A 14,980-nucleotide genomic window follows, 5' to 3' on the forward strand; every position below is an offset into this window, starting at 1 on the left:
CTTGAATGAGGAAAAGAAAAGGGAGAAAGAAAGAGGGGAAAAGAAAAAAACAGTGTAGAAGGGGGACAGGGATAAAGGGCAAAAAAACAAAAACCAACAAAATAAGCAGACAAAAAATACATATATCAATCACCTGGATCACCTGTTGAGAAAGAAAAAAGAAAACAAGCAGAAGAAAACAAGAGCAACAGAATAAACAACATCACGATAATCTATGGGAATATAACACTAAATACTAAATATTAAACATTATTGTGCAGCACGTAAGATCGACAGCGCACAGTGTGCTTTGAGGTAGGAGCCAAAAAGGGTGTAGTTTGTGTGTGTGATCACCCGTGTGTACACCTGTGAGCATGAACGCGCTTGTTTTTAAGAGGTTCCTTCATGTAATGATCTGTTAGAGGGTGTGGGGGATCACTGCCCCGTCCTCCAGGGCATGAAGCAGGTATGGAGGAGATCAAAACTCCAGACATCCAGAGGCCCTCAGAACACAAGAGACCAAGGAAGACCAACAGAGGGGCAGCCGCGCCACTATCCCAGAAAGAGCTGAGGAGAGTCCCAGATGAGGGGTCACTCAGCAGCCGCGGAGCAGAAGCCAGGGGGGGTTGCAGTGACGTGCCCGTGAGCTCCGCCAGCAGCCAGCTGTGCCCGAGTGACTGAGCCCCAGGCCGAGAGGCTGAGGGCACCCCACCCCCGAAGTGGCCCGAGCGAGCCCCAGGCTCCAGGCCCCGATAAGCAGCCACCAAGGAGTGAGCCGGTGTGTACCTGGACGCCCATCCTCGGACACAAAGAACCACCAATGCACTGATGTCTGAGGGCGTCTGCCACCGGCAGGGGAAGTGGTGGGGGGAGATAGGCCTCCATACCTTGGAGGGCCTGAGATGTCCCCAGAGAGGTGGCGTCTGATACCCGACCTGACACATAGACACAAACCAACAGGCACACACAGATACAAACATCCATTCCCACCCTCATGCTCTCATATGCAATTACTCAACACTCACCCAATGTGGAGACAGACATAAAGAGACACTGTACACACAATCACACTCCCCAAGCGTACTCTATATCCCAGGTCTAGGTACTCTTGCCCCTGGAGGGGGAAACTGCACCCAGACCCAGGTGGTGTTACCCTTTTCCCTGCGGTGGGGAGAAGCAGACCGCCCCGACTCCGCAGCAGCAGGGAGGCCCCACATTCCAGACCCCAGTCGGACGGCCAACTCCTCCTCCTAGCCCCCCCGCTCCAACAGGCAGCAGAGAACGGGGGTGTGAGAAGACTCCAAACCTCCCTCCGCCCGCTCATATGTAGTGTTGATGCATGTGTGTTCTAAGGTGCATTTAAAACCCAGGAGGGCATGGAGCTACCTGCCAGAGAGCAGCAGGTAAGCGCATAGCCCCTCCTGATAGCCCTCAATGTCTACATGTATTTAAAATTGAGAGCTGGGCAACGACGCCAGGGGTGAGGTGTACACCCTGATGGTCTTTTGGAGTCCGTGTAGCGTGCCCACCCCCAAGATCCTATATGTATGTGTTATGAGAGTGTGAGTAATGTGAATGTCTAAGTTGTGAGATAAAATTGAGGCACAGGCAGCCAGAAGGGGACAGAGGGAGGGATGCCTCCCCTGCACCCTGGTGACACACCTTTACCCCAAGGCCCTGCATGTGCGGGTGATTGTGGTGGAGCGGGAAGAGGGAGGCAGCTGGAGATGGGGAGGGAAGGAAGGGAGGGGCAAGGCACCCCCATACTCTGCAACCCGCCAGGGAAAGGGGGCCCAGGCCCATCCGGACCGGGGCCCAGTGCAGCAGCGCCGCCCGGCCCCACAGAGCCCGGGACAGCCCACCCGACCCCACCGCAGAGAAAACTGCACCCACCCCGTCATCCACTCATCTTCCAGACTATACAAGACAATAGAGCCCAGGCTGAGATCTTCCTCCACCTCTCCTGTATCTCCCCCTCCTGCAGAGTGAGTTCCTGAAGAGAGAAGAGCTCCTGCAAGATGTGCACCTGTTTTTATGCGTTGTCGTTAGCAGCAACGACAGTAAAACCATCACGTGTCCGCTTGTTTATTTTCCACATAAACCTTTCACAATAAAGCTCAAGATCCTGTTGAGACTTTTCAAAATAAACTGAATCACGTGAAAGAGTATGCAGAGCATTTACAGATGAGAAGCAAAAAGAGCCGCCAGGTGCTAAAAAATAAACCTTAGACCCAAACGTTAGAAAAGGCTTTTCGCAGAAGCACGCTGTGTAATAAATACTCACAAAGAAAACGGCGGCCGTTACAACTTATGTCTAAAAATGTATAGTTTCATGTGTCGGTTAAAACACTCAACTCCAGGAACACGAGGCACAGCTGGAAACACTTAAGCTGCCCGAGATTCACAGAATTTACAGAAAATTTTACATTTTTGTGATTTATATCGTTATCGGGACGATAGATGTCTTATATCGGTGGTATATGAGATTTTGATCATATCGCACAGCCCTATGCGGAAGTTCTTCCAAACTCCATTACTGGCTGTATTTGTATCCCACTGCTGTTTTCTGGATAATATGAACACATGAAAGAGAGACAGAGACTGAAGTAAACCACACTGAGACTCTGGATCCAACTCATTCTAGCTTCTGTAGCATCTGTCACTGGTTTTAAAGAAATTTTCAGACTCCAAAGTGAAGTTTTTCTGATCTAATCTAGTAAACAAGCAAACAAACAAACAAACGAATAAGTAATAACAGTAGTGGTAGAATAGTTAAATTCATGTCTTGCATATTTCCGCAACCCTCTCCATAATAACATACTGTGTATGCTTCAATTGCATATAGTGTATTATCTTACTTATTTTGTATTTTATTTGTATTTTTTATATTTTTCTTTTGCTATCTTTACCTGAGCTGAGGTAATGCAGTGGTTCCCCGCCGTGGAATCTGATCTTATCTTAAATAAATAAAAGAATAACTGTTAAGAGATTTTTACTTCTTTTACTATACTTTTATAAAGCCTATGTTTTACGTCTTTAGCACACATATTGCTGCAGTGGAAAATAACCACTCTTGTATAACTGTTTGTGAAACCAGTGTTTCAACTACTTTTTGTGAAAAACAGGAAACGCCTAAGGAACTTGAAACTAGAAGATTATGCCATATTCACGAGGACGAAGACGTGCAGAAGAGTTGTCAAAAGGGGAAGCACGCCTTTGCCCTTGTCAGAGTTATGAAACTATACATTGTGTAAACGAGTGTATAAACAAAGAAGGCGGACTACAGCTGGGTGTGAGTCTCACTCAGAGCTCTCACCCATGTACATGTCTTAACAAGCTTGTCGTCTCTTTCCTTACTTACTGAAACGAAATACTCTGACAATAACAAATAGAAAAAATGTTAGAATCATACCTCCAGTCTGGTTTGAGTACTGCTTGAAACTGCTTGAAAGTGTTTCATCTGTTAGTAGCTGTTTATAATATTTACAGTTCTTAATCAGTGTTTCCCATTGACGTGGATCATCTTCCATAGACTATCTTATCCAGTCTTGTCTGGGTTCTAGTGTTTTCATGTTGCTGTCATAGTAAGCTATTAAAATTCCCTCAAGATCTCCTGCTGTCATATAATCTGGGGTGTTTGGAACTCCAGAAGACAACATGAAAAAGTCTTCAAGGAGTGTTTGACTGTAGGACAGACACAATTAATACAATTAAAACAACAGTCTGACTGTACATGTGAGTACATGAGTACATGTAACTTTTCTATTTTGCTAAAGGGATACTTGGCAATGTTATTCGAGTTTAGTTATTGTAAACCATTATTTATTCTATTTGGAATAGTTTTGTTGAGTAAATTCAAAATTGTATTTCTTGAAATGATCATGATCTTACCTGTAGATCCAATATGAAAGAGCAAAATGAGCATTATTTGGTTCGTCATTGAGTTTAGATAGTTGAGTTAAAGTAAAGAAGTCGGAAATGGTTTTACAGGTTTGTTCAGTCTGAAAATGTTTCCTGGTTTCTATTACATGCTGAGTATTTGAAGCGTGTTCTGGTGAACAAATGTTTAATCCAACTATTTCAGAGGTTATTTTATAAAAAGGCTTATGTTCTAAAAGACTTGATCAGTGTTTTTGTGTAAACTCATCGTTTTTTGTTTGGGCTATTCGCCTGCGCGTGTATTTGCTAGAGTCTAAAAATAGGGAACATTACACAGCACAGATCTTGGCACATTAAACACCTCAGGGTACTATGAGAGCTATAATGCTAGTCTTTTTTTAGTTTCTTTTCTTTCTTTTTTTAATTGTTGTTTTTTTTCTTTTGCCCTGTTATGCTTCCTGGTTTAAATTCTGCAAATATTTAACACAGCTAAATAACACATACTGAATGTGATTCAGTTCCTCAGCTTAAGAACATTTAATTATTATACTGTATTTCTAAGGTACCTTTGATTCCATCATAATTTGAATATATTTTAAATCTCGTGTGATTTAATGCGATACACATTAATGCATTATATACTACGAAGAAAAAAAAATTCTGCCAACATTGAAGAGAGGCCACAGGATTTGGCTATACAAGTCTTATTATTAAGCAGAAACATATTCAAATAGTGTGAATGTTAAGGTTAAATGTTCTGTCATGATGTTTCACCAGATTTCACCAAGACGTACAGCAGTTAACTCTGACTGGAAAACTTCATCTTGGATCCTTTGGCATAATACATTTACACTGTGTGATAGTCAATAGACACTCTCTAATGTCTAAAACCCACCCTGAGATGAGACCACAACCAAATGTTGTCTGTTGTAGTCATTACTGTATATCATTTTGGGACTATAGATAAATGGAAATGTGAAATTAAAATGATTGAATAATAAATCCAAAATACCTCACTAAATGTCCCGGATGAGCCTCAGACTCATCTTACAGTTTTTACTTGTTCATTCTGCATGATATGTTGATTAAATATATCATCTGTCTATGCTCTGTGCTGTACAGTAAGGTTGTAAGTCATGCACACAAAAGCTGCCCCTCTGTGGTGACAGTGTAAGTTACTGGTAATATTGGATGGAAAGGCAGGAGAGACACTTTCAAAGCCTGTTCTGCTTCTATGTGTCTTACAATTTAATTCATAACACATGATTAAACATTCTTTAATCAAATATTCATACATATTGTAAATAAATTAGATAAATGTGATTTAAAAATAGCCAACCATATTTTACAGTCAAATCGGGTGGAGTTTAAGTACCTTAATTTTCAACTTCTGTTGGGCAACTGCAAGAGAATCCCAGTCACAGACTGGAATTGAACTAGTGACCTTCTGCATGTAAAGCAAACAAACTACACCAGAAATTCAGTCTTAAACTCCCTTCATTGACACAATTCTAGCAATAAAAAGTTATTTAAGGGAACTTTTAATCATTTTAAATGTTGTTAGATTAATCCATCTGTTTTCTTAACCAGTTATCCAGCTTAGGATAAGTAATCTCATCGTGTAGGAGGCAGGGTACAGGTCAACAGTCCAGCACAGTGAGACAGACAACACGCTCACAGCTACACCTATGACTAACTCAGCAGTTAACCTACATAGGTTAACTGGTGATTTACTTAGGTTACCTGTGCAGACACAGGGGAAAAGGTGCAAATTCCACACAGAAAGGTCTACTGAGGGGCAACAGTGATAAGCAAACAGCACCTTGCTGCGTTTGGTGGTTTCAAAGCTAACGCAATTGACAAAAGTTTACTCTGAAAGCATTTTGTTGTGTCACAAAGTCTCTACTTCCTCAGTGTTCTTACTTCATTGTAGCTGACTCAATAACTCTTTATACAGTGTTTGCGTCACACATTTAAACTTCCAACAAATGCTAACATATTTTTCTGACAAAATTTAGATTCTGTAAAAACTTGAAATGTACAATGAAGTAAGGTACCTGGCTATATTTCTGTTTGCACTGCAAGACTATCTTTATGGCCGGTAACCATTGCAAATAAATATGAAATGGTCCTGCATTTCCAGTCCTAATAGGTTTGCCATTTATTCAAGCCTTAAGTGGTCATATTTGGATAGAAGTATCCACATGTCAAGTCAAATCAAGCCAACTATCTTTATATAGCACACTGAAAGGACATCGAGCGTTGAGCAAAGTGCTGATGGATACATACATCCTTTTTTTCTTTTTCAAAAAAAGAGCACTACAGTTGTTATAAAGGAGACTAGTAAATTTGGGATGATGAAACTTTGCATGCAGTTTGTCAGGATAACCAACTGAGGAAGTAAAAATGGACAAAGAGTGAAAATAGGGACAGAAGGCAAGGCAAGGCAAGTTTATTTATATAGCACAATTCAACAACAAGGTGATTCAAAGTGCTTTACAGAGACATTAAAAACAAAAACAAATAAAAAGCATGATTAGAATTGATTTAAAAAAACAGTTGATAAAATCAGAACAGTAGATAAAATCAGTAGTTAAAATTTAAGTTTTGAAATTTAAGCTTAAAAGTGTGGATTTGGTCTTTTATTCAAATGCAGCTGAGAATAAGTGGGTCTTCAACCTGGATTTAAATAAACTGGGTGTTTCAGCTGATCTGAGGCTTTCTGGGAGTTTGTTCCAGATATATGGAGCATAAAAGCTGAATGCAGCTTCTCTGTGTTTGGTTCTGACTCTGGGAACTGATAAAAAACCGGATCCAGATGACCTGAGAGATCTGGAAGGTTCATAGTGGGTCAGGAGGTAACTGATATATTTTGGTCCTAAACCATTCAGAGCTTTATAGACCAGCATCAGAACTTTAAAGTCTATCCTCTGACAGACAGGCAGCCAGTGTAAAGACCTCAGAGCTGGACTGATGTGGTCCACTTTTTTGGTCTTAGTGAGGACTCGAGCAGCAGAGTTCTGAATGAGCTGTAGTTGTCTGACTGATTTTTTAGGTAGACCTGTAAAGATGCTGTTACAGTAATCAAGCCTGCTAAAGATGAATGCATGGACTAGTTTTTCCAGGTCCTGTTGAGACATCAGATCTTTTATCCTTGAAATATTCTTGAGGTGATAGTAAGCTGATTTTCTTATTGTCTTAATGTGTTTTTCTAAGTTTAGGTCTGCATCCATCACTACACCCAAATTTCTCGCCTGTTTTGTGGTTTTTAGGTGTATAAATTGAAGTTCTCTGGTGACCTGTAATCGTTTTTCTTTGGCACCAAAGACTATTACTTCAGTTTTGTTTTTGTTTAGCTGGAGAAAATTATGGCACAACCAGTCATTAATTTCCTCAATGCATTTACCAAGAGCCTGTACAGGGCCTCGGTCTCCTGGTGACATTGTGATATATATTTGTGTGTCATCTGCGTAGCTATGATAGTTTATTTTGTTGTTCTTTATAATCTGTGCCAGTGGGAGCATGTAAATATTAAACAGAAGGGGTCCCAAGATGTTACCTTGGGGAACTCCACATGTGATACTTGTCTGCTCAGATGTGAAGTTACCTATTTATACAAAGTATTTCCTGTTTTCTAAGTATGTTTTGAACCAGTTTAGTACAGTTCCTGAAAGACCTGCCCAGTTCTCCAGTCGTTTGAGTAATATGTTGTGGTCAACTGTATCAAATGCAGGGTTCGTACGCTTTTTTCAGGGTCAAATTCAAGCACTTTTTAAGCACTTTCAAGGTCCCTTTTTAAGCTTTTCCAGCACACAGTTGCAGCAACTGTGACGTTCACTAGTAGAACTGACACACAAAACAAAACAAAACGACTACACTACACACTAACTACACAAGACAACACACTAACTTGAGACTCCAAACATGATAAACATCACAAATCTCTCACGTATCAAAACTCTCTCTTTTTCGCTCACTCGCTCTCTCTCTTCCCAACAACCAAATACCACGTTGCCGTATCATTTTTTGATTGGTCGACATGGTACATTTTTCCACCAGTAGGGAAGGAGTGTTTTTTCTTTTTTCACTCACAAGCAAAGCATGTTTGCTAGCGCTCTCCATAAAAAAACGCAGTTTTTACCGTTTCTTCCCGGAGTAAACGCCACTGTTTTATTCAGAAACCCCCCCCCCAAAAAACATCGGTTTTACGTGACCTATCAACACAATTTAAAAACTGGTATATAGCTTGAAGTCCGCACGTTCGACCCAAGTTGAAATGGAGACTCTGGGTCCGTCGACCCCAGAGGGTTAATCAGAAAGCCTTAAGTTAGCTAATTATGTATCGGGCTAATGTTTAAAGCTTTCACTTGAGTAAATTAACTCATATTACTGCTAAGTAATGTTAGCTAAGTTCACAGCATATTCGAGAAGGGTCTGGCTGCAGCCACTGTGGAGCTCCACAGTAACCGGAAACTATGGGCAGAAATCTGTGCCATCAGAAACTGAATTTGAATAAGTTAAATTTGAATTTGAATTACTCGGATTGAATCTGAATTGTAACTTGAATGAAAGCTTTTGAAAACTGAATTTGAATTAGTCTAATTTGAAATTGAATTTATGGTTTGAAAATGAATTGATTTGCTTTGAAACTGCATTTTATCCTTTAAAAATTCAGCTCTCGAATAATTTCAGATTCACTTCTCACCATTCAGTTTCAGTTCTACAATTCAATTTCAGTTCCAAAATTCAGTTTTTTGGGACTTACATCCGGTTCCGGTTCAAGCGCAGATTAATAGAACTACAGACTGATAGCGTTACTGACGGAATCTACAGCGTCTTGAGCTGAATTAAGACTTCAGAAGTCATTCGTCACGTCGAATGACCAGCGGATAAACTCTCAGGTTGGTAATAAATGTATTACATGTATAAGAACAAGCGTCATGTTAACAAATGATAGCCGTACAGTAACTTTTATGCTTATTGTAGCTGTTAGCTAAAAACGCTAATTTAGCTAGTTTGCCCTGGATTCAGCTTTGACAAACAAATATGATCGACTGTTTCTAGTAGAAATCCAAAGTTGTCATCTTGTACCCTGTCAGAGCCCTGTATGCTTGCAGAGACCCCTACAGTAGGGAAACATGCAAAACGCTGTCCAAACCTTTGTATTTGAGCTTTATTTATGTCTTACACAGCATCCCAACTCTTTAGCGAACTTAATAACTTTAGCTAAAGTGAATAGTTAGTCTTATTCATTAGTGCAGCGTTACTGGATCACCTCTGTTTGAAGTAATATAATATTATATACAACTATCACTGAAACAGCAAACTTTGTAAATAAACAACACTTCTCATTCTCTAAACGTTTGGCCACAGCTGTGAATTACACTATCAGTGCTTGTTCACTCTTGACAATAATTACATTTCTAAATTCTCTTTGTGCATTTACAGGTAAACAATATCTAATATTTTATCTAAATGACTGCTTTGTCTTTGAAAAGGTGAAGAGCCTGAGGCCGGTGACAGTCCAGTTCTACTCTAAGTACATCCTTACGGTGGCTCACAGGACAAGGCCACATTCCTGTCCTGCCAGAAGAGAAGAGAAACTTCAGAGTCTTCATGAAGTTCAACCACACCTGTCATATGGAATATGACAGGGGTCTCAAACTCCAGTCCTCGAGGGCCGGTTTCATGCAACTTTTCCATGCCCTCGAGGACTGGAGTTTGAGACCCCTGCTGTATGGTGTTCATGCAGTTTTCTACCCCACAGTTACAGCATGTCTGACTGCCTGTTCAGCATATGCAAAAATATATGATAAGTTTAAGCATGTGATGACAAAGTCCTTCCATTATGGTGTTTGTCATCACATGTCACAGACATCTGGATGATCATTTGGAATAAACAAAAAAACAAAAAACTTGTTACTTCATCTTTTATCTTTATTATTGTTCTTATTTTACATTTTTCATTGTTAGGCATTGGGTTTATTTGTAGTAGTCCTTTCCAGCTTCTCTCCCTCTTCCATGTTACTGTGTCAGCTTGTCAGCATCTATTTGGGGTTGGGAGTGGAACAGGAAGTAAGGAACAGAAAGTGCCATTTAAACCAGGAGAGGCTCTTATATTTCAGAAGAAGGGATTAATTCAAAAGAAATGACCTCAATGCCATATTTTATTTAGGAACCCTGGAGAGCACTTTGCAAAATAACACATTCTTATAATTTCACCCTCAGATGAGCCAAGCTACGACTGTCAGGGAAGGTGATGTAGGTACAGAGCATGTGAGAGTGGTTAAGTTAATGTCTCTTGTCTAGATGAAGGCACAGGAGGGATCAATGGCACGGCGTAGAGATTCAGTATCTTCAGTCTTCAGTGGACACTCCATTTCTGGCACAAAACACCTGTAAAAGATGGTCGATTTAGGAGGTGACCCGACAACTTCAGCCTGTCAAACATAGCAATGGAGCAGTATGTTTAAAAAAAAAAAAATCTAATTAAGCATGCACTCAGTACCCTAAGAATTATGATAGTTAAACACAGTGATAGTTGTATATCATATTATATCACTTCAAACAGAGGTGATCCAGTAACGCTGCACTAATGAATTAGACTAACTATTCACTTTAGCTAAAGTTATTAAGTTAGCTAAAGAGTTGGGATGCTGTGTGAGACATAAATAAAGCTCAAATACAAAGGTTTGGACAGCGTTTTGCATGTTTCCCTACTGTAGGGGTCTCTGCAAGCATACAGGGCTCTGACAGGGTACAAGATGACAACTTTGGAATTCTACTAGAAACAGTCGATCATATTTGTTTGTCAAAGCTGAATCCAGGGCAAACTAGGCTAAATTAGCGTTTTTAGCTAGCAGCTACAATAAGCATAAAGGTTACTGTACGGCTATCATTTGTTAACATGACGCTTGTTCTTATACATGTAATACATTTATTACCAACCTGAGAGTTTATCCGCTGGTCATTCGACGTGACGAATGACTTCTGAAGTCTTAATTCAGCTCAAGACGCTGTAGATTCCGTCAGTAACGCTATCAGTCTGTAGTTCTATTAATCTGCGCTTGAACCGGAACCGGATGTAAGTCCCAAAAAACTGAATTTTGGAACTGAAATTGAATTGTAGAACTGAAACTGAATGGTGAGAAGTGAATCTGAAATTATTCGAGAGCTGAATTTTTAAAGGATAAAATGCAGTTTCAAAGCAAATCAATTCATTTTCAAACCATAAATTCAATTTCAAATTAGACTAATTCAAATTCAGTTTTCAAAAGCTTTCATTCAAGTTAGAATTCAGATTCAATCCGAGTAATTCAAATTCAAATTTAACATATTCAAATTCAGTTTCTGATGGCACAGATTTCTGCCCATAGGAAACACGTGACCTCCACAGTAGCCGGAAACACGTGACCTCCACAGTAACCGGAAACACGTGACCTCCACAGTAGGCAGAAATACATTCCTGCGTGGATCATCGACTGTGGAAATCTTGCAAGTGGATCGTAAAGGTTGGGACAGAGTCTTTCATGTATAAATTATTTTTTTTTGCCGTTAATAATTATATAATTTTAGGAATCATCTAGTTTGCTTACACTGATTACTTTGGCACTTTGTTAGCGTTACAACAACGGTCATACCTCCGAAGTATCTAAACTTTAGTAAGGGATGTGTGTACTTTTGACACCTCTGGTTAGCATTTAGTGGTCAGTTTCAAACGTATTTATTTTTTGCTTGTTATTGAACTACTTTTCACTATCTGTAACATCAATGCACATTGTTCCATTTACTGCATATTGCACTTTATTCATGTCTTTCATTCCACCTGCAAAAACATTGTAACAAGGTTGTCACAAAGAGGTTTATATATGTATAAATACTAATATTCTCTATTCCATTCTGTTCTGCTTTTTTATTGGCCAGATTTTAGTTAGCCTTTGTTAAATTGTCTGTTATATGTCAATAGATACGTATGCCACAAATAAAAGTGTTTTGTAAATTATGTTTTTGTAAAGAATTTTCTCACCAAATCTCTTACATGCTAACTGTAATGTGTTATTTCTGCTAAAACCTGAACTTAAATGTGTATATGGTGTTTATCTGTTTTACTCTCTGTTTTAGATGCTCATATCAATTTGGAGTTCTGCCTCCAATCCAGAATTGCAGGAATGCACAACATGTTGCAGAAGACTCTTTCACTGCCCTCTGTGCCCCACTTTCAGCCCTACTCTCAAGGCAAAGATTGAGGAGCATATAAATGGACACATTAAAAATGCTTTGCCTTTCAAAGGTATGTTGATATTAAATATACCTCATAGTTAAAGTTATAAATATGCTCTTCTTTTCAGCACTTCTGCAGTCTCTTTGTTGACTTAAAAGTTGCTTTTCACATTGTACAGTTCAGTGCATTCATCTGCGAGAGAAAAAAGCGTGTTTTCCTTAAATATTTTTTTTTCCTGTTCACCACATTTCCTGACAGCTCTTGTAATCCACGCCATTTTGCTTTCATTATTGAGGATGGCTTGGATATTTTTGTTAATATGTACAATCCGATTTTTAGATAAACTGATTGCATTCTATACAACTACATTTAAATTACATGTTGTTGTTTGTTTTCTTTTTTTCTCTCTCTTACAGACAAAATGATATACCAGTGCACTTTCACTGCCCTGTCTGTAACATGACAGTCATACAGCGTTGGGATATGGCAAGGCAATTTTTCTCATGTCAGCATTCAGGACTGCTCCCCACTGAACTCTCCGAGGAGCCCCATCTCCCTCTCGATGTCTTGTCTCCAGTATCTAAACCATTTTCTGAATCTTCAGTAGAACATTCATGTGCTCTACCCTCTGTGCTAAATGAAACTGGCTTGTGGAAAGTCCTTGAAAATGAAACGCCCTCACTGTGGTCTTAGTCTTCTTAAAAAAAACTTCAAGGCTCACATGATGAGGAGGCATTCAAATAGATGTTTGCCTGGCTTGTCATCTGCAGTGTTTTTGTGTAGAGGGACTTCTTCCTCTGTGTTTTTCAGTTTGCAGAGGACATGGAGCTCTTTTTAAAATCATGTGCTGATGAGCAGGGACTACGGGTCAATGCGATGTTTGACATTTAATGGACAGATGAAGGCACTGGCTGTTTGTTTGTGTTTTTTATGTGTTGTTGTTTGTTTTTCAGTGTACAGAATTCCAGTTAAACTTATTATTAAATATTCACTTGTTTCCATGTCCATAGTTATAGTAAAAAAATTAAGTGTAAATGCAACAGCATGGTTTATACTTGTAACTTCAGAGTAAAAAGCTTATTGTTGATATTAACATTAATATATTACCCTGTAATCAATAATATTTTTATACAATTTACGCATTACCCCTCTGGGCTCTATCCTGGCCATTTGCGGCTTGACTTCTCTTTTTTTTTTTTTTTTTTGACTACTACACTGCAGTGGACCAAAAGAATGACATAGGTTTGATCTTAAGCATCTAATACTTGTGTGTGTTTGTGCATGACATTGCAACGCAAATATGTATTTGCAAGATAGACTGAAATAAATAATGATGACGCATCAAATATTACACAGGCTGCAGTGAATTTTTGTTGATACTGTCTATTGAGATTTGAGTTTCCCAGTCAAACTTAGCTTTGAAGCACATGCTAAAAACACTTTTACTCTTGTACATTTCATAACAAGACACCATAGCCAAAATATTAACAAAATATATATTAATAAAAAATTCAAAGCTGCAGCACATACAGCAACAAACACTGTTAGTAAATGTGTCCGGGAGTTTATGCAGGTGCAGAAAGTGGCCATTTTTGGCAACGAACAAACTGAGAGAAAGTTTTATATTTTTTGCTCTCCTTGAACAAAAATAACAGTGCATAATAATCAATGTTGATGTTAATCAATTAGATGTCCCAGACTCTACTATTAATAATACAGCGGTCCCTCGTTTATCGCAGGAGTTACGTTCTAAAAATAACCCGCGGTAGGTGAAATTCATGAAGTAGCCAACTTTATTTTTTACAATTATTATTGATGTTAAGACTGTAAAACCCCTCACTACATGCTTTATACACTTTTCTCAGACACTCTTAGAGTTCAAACCTTCGTAGAAACATAGTCCAGTATTATGGAATGAAACCAAAAGGTGCATTTGAGGGTGCAAAACGTTTCGTCGGCATTGTTGTGTTTGTTTGGGAGAAAACTTACAAACATACAGTGCAGCACTTCAGAGTTACACTGCTAGCGATCGAAGATTTATGTAAATTCGACAAGCTAAACGCATTCTGTACTATACAGCAGCAGTCCCCAACCTTTTTTGCACCACGGACCACTTTAATGTCAGACAATATTTTCAGGGAACGACCTTTAAGGTGTCGCGGATAAATACAACAAAAGAATAAAAAAGAAACTGTGGTATTTTGTAAATATAATAATAACCGTGACTTGAGCTGTGCGCCAACAACAATCACATCCTCCTCTCTGCTTCTTAATGCTCTCTGGTCGCTATGGTAACGCGTAAATAGTTCTTTCAAAATAAGACACACAACTACAACCATACATTTCACACCGGAGCCTCAACTCTCGCGGAACGGTACCAAAGGACTCACGGACCGGTACCGGTCCGTGGGCTTATTAGGGACCGCTCCTGTACAGGAGACACTGGACTAGATTGATTGACAATGGTCTACAGCAATCAGAACGCACAACACGATGTGCTGTAAAAAAAAAAAAAAAATTAGCGAAACAGCGAGTGTCGCGGAAGGTGCGCCGCGTTATAGCGAGGGACCACTGTACACTTTTGGCCACGAACAATTTAGGGGATGTTGAATTTTTTTGAACAAACCCAGAGTGTTAAAAAAAACCCAGTTAAAACCATTTTTATTTCTCAGCAGCATCAATAGTAACAAAAACGCAAATTAGTTTTCGCTGTTAAAGTCGATTAAACTTAAGTTACGTGTTTCCGGTTACTGTGGAGGTCACGTGTTTCCTGCTACTGTGGAGGTCACATGTTTCCGGTTAATGTGGAGGTCACGTGTTTCCGGTTACTGTGGAGCTCCACAGTGGCTGCAGCCAGGTGCTCTTGGCATATTCCGTAATAGCGCTGCCATACTGCATCAC

General features: G+C 39.5%; 1 long non-coding RNA gene across 1 annotated transcript; it reads left to right on the forward strand.

The window, feature by feature from the left end:
• Positions 1-11,251: 11,251 nt before the first annotated feature.
• LOC102076451 (uncharacterized) lies at positions 11,252-12,779 on the forward strand. Its single transcript, XR_268709.4, has 3 exons — positions 11,252-11,369; positions 11,980-12,148; positions 12,496-12,779. It is a non-coding gene; the product is annotated as an uncharacterized LOC102076451 (long non-coding RNA).
• The last annotated feature ends 2,201 nt before the right edge of the window (positions 12,780-14,980 follow it).

Source organism: Oreochromis niloticus, linkage group LG22, assembly GCF_001858045.2.
Source record: "Oreochromis niloticus isolate F11D_XX linkage group LG22, O_niloticus_UMD_NMBU, whole genome shotgun sequence".
NCBI classification, from domain to species: Eukaryota; Metazoa; Chordata; class Actinopteri; order Cichliformes; family Cichlidae; genus Oreochromis; species Oreochromis niloticus.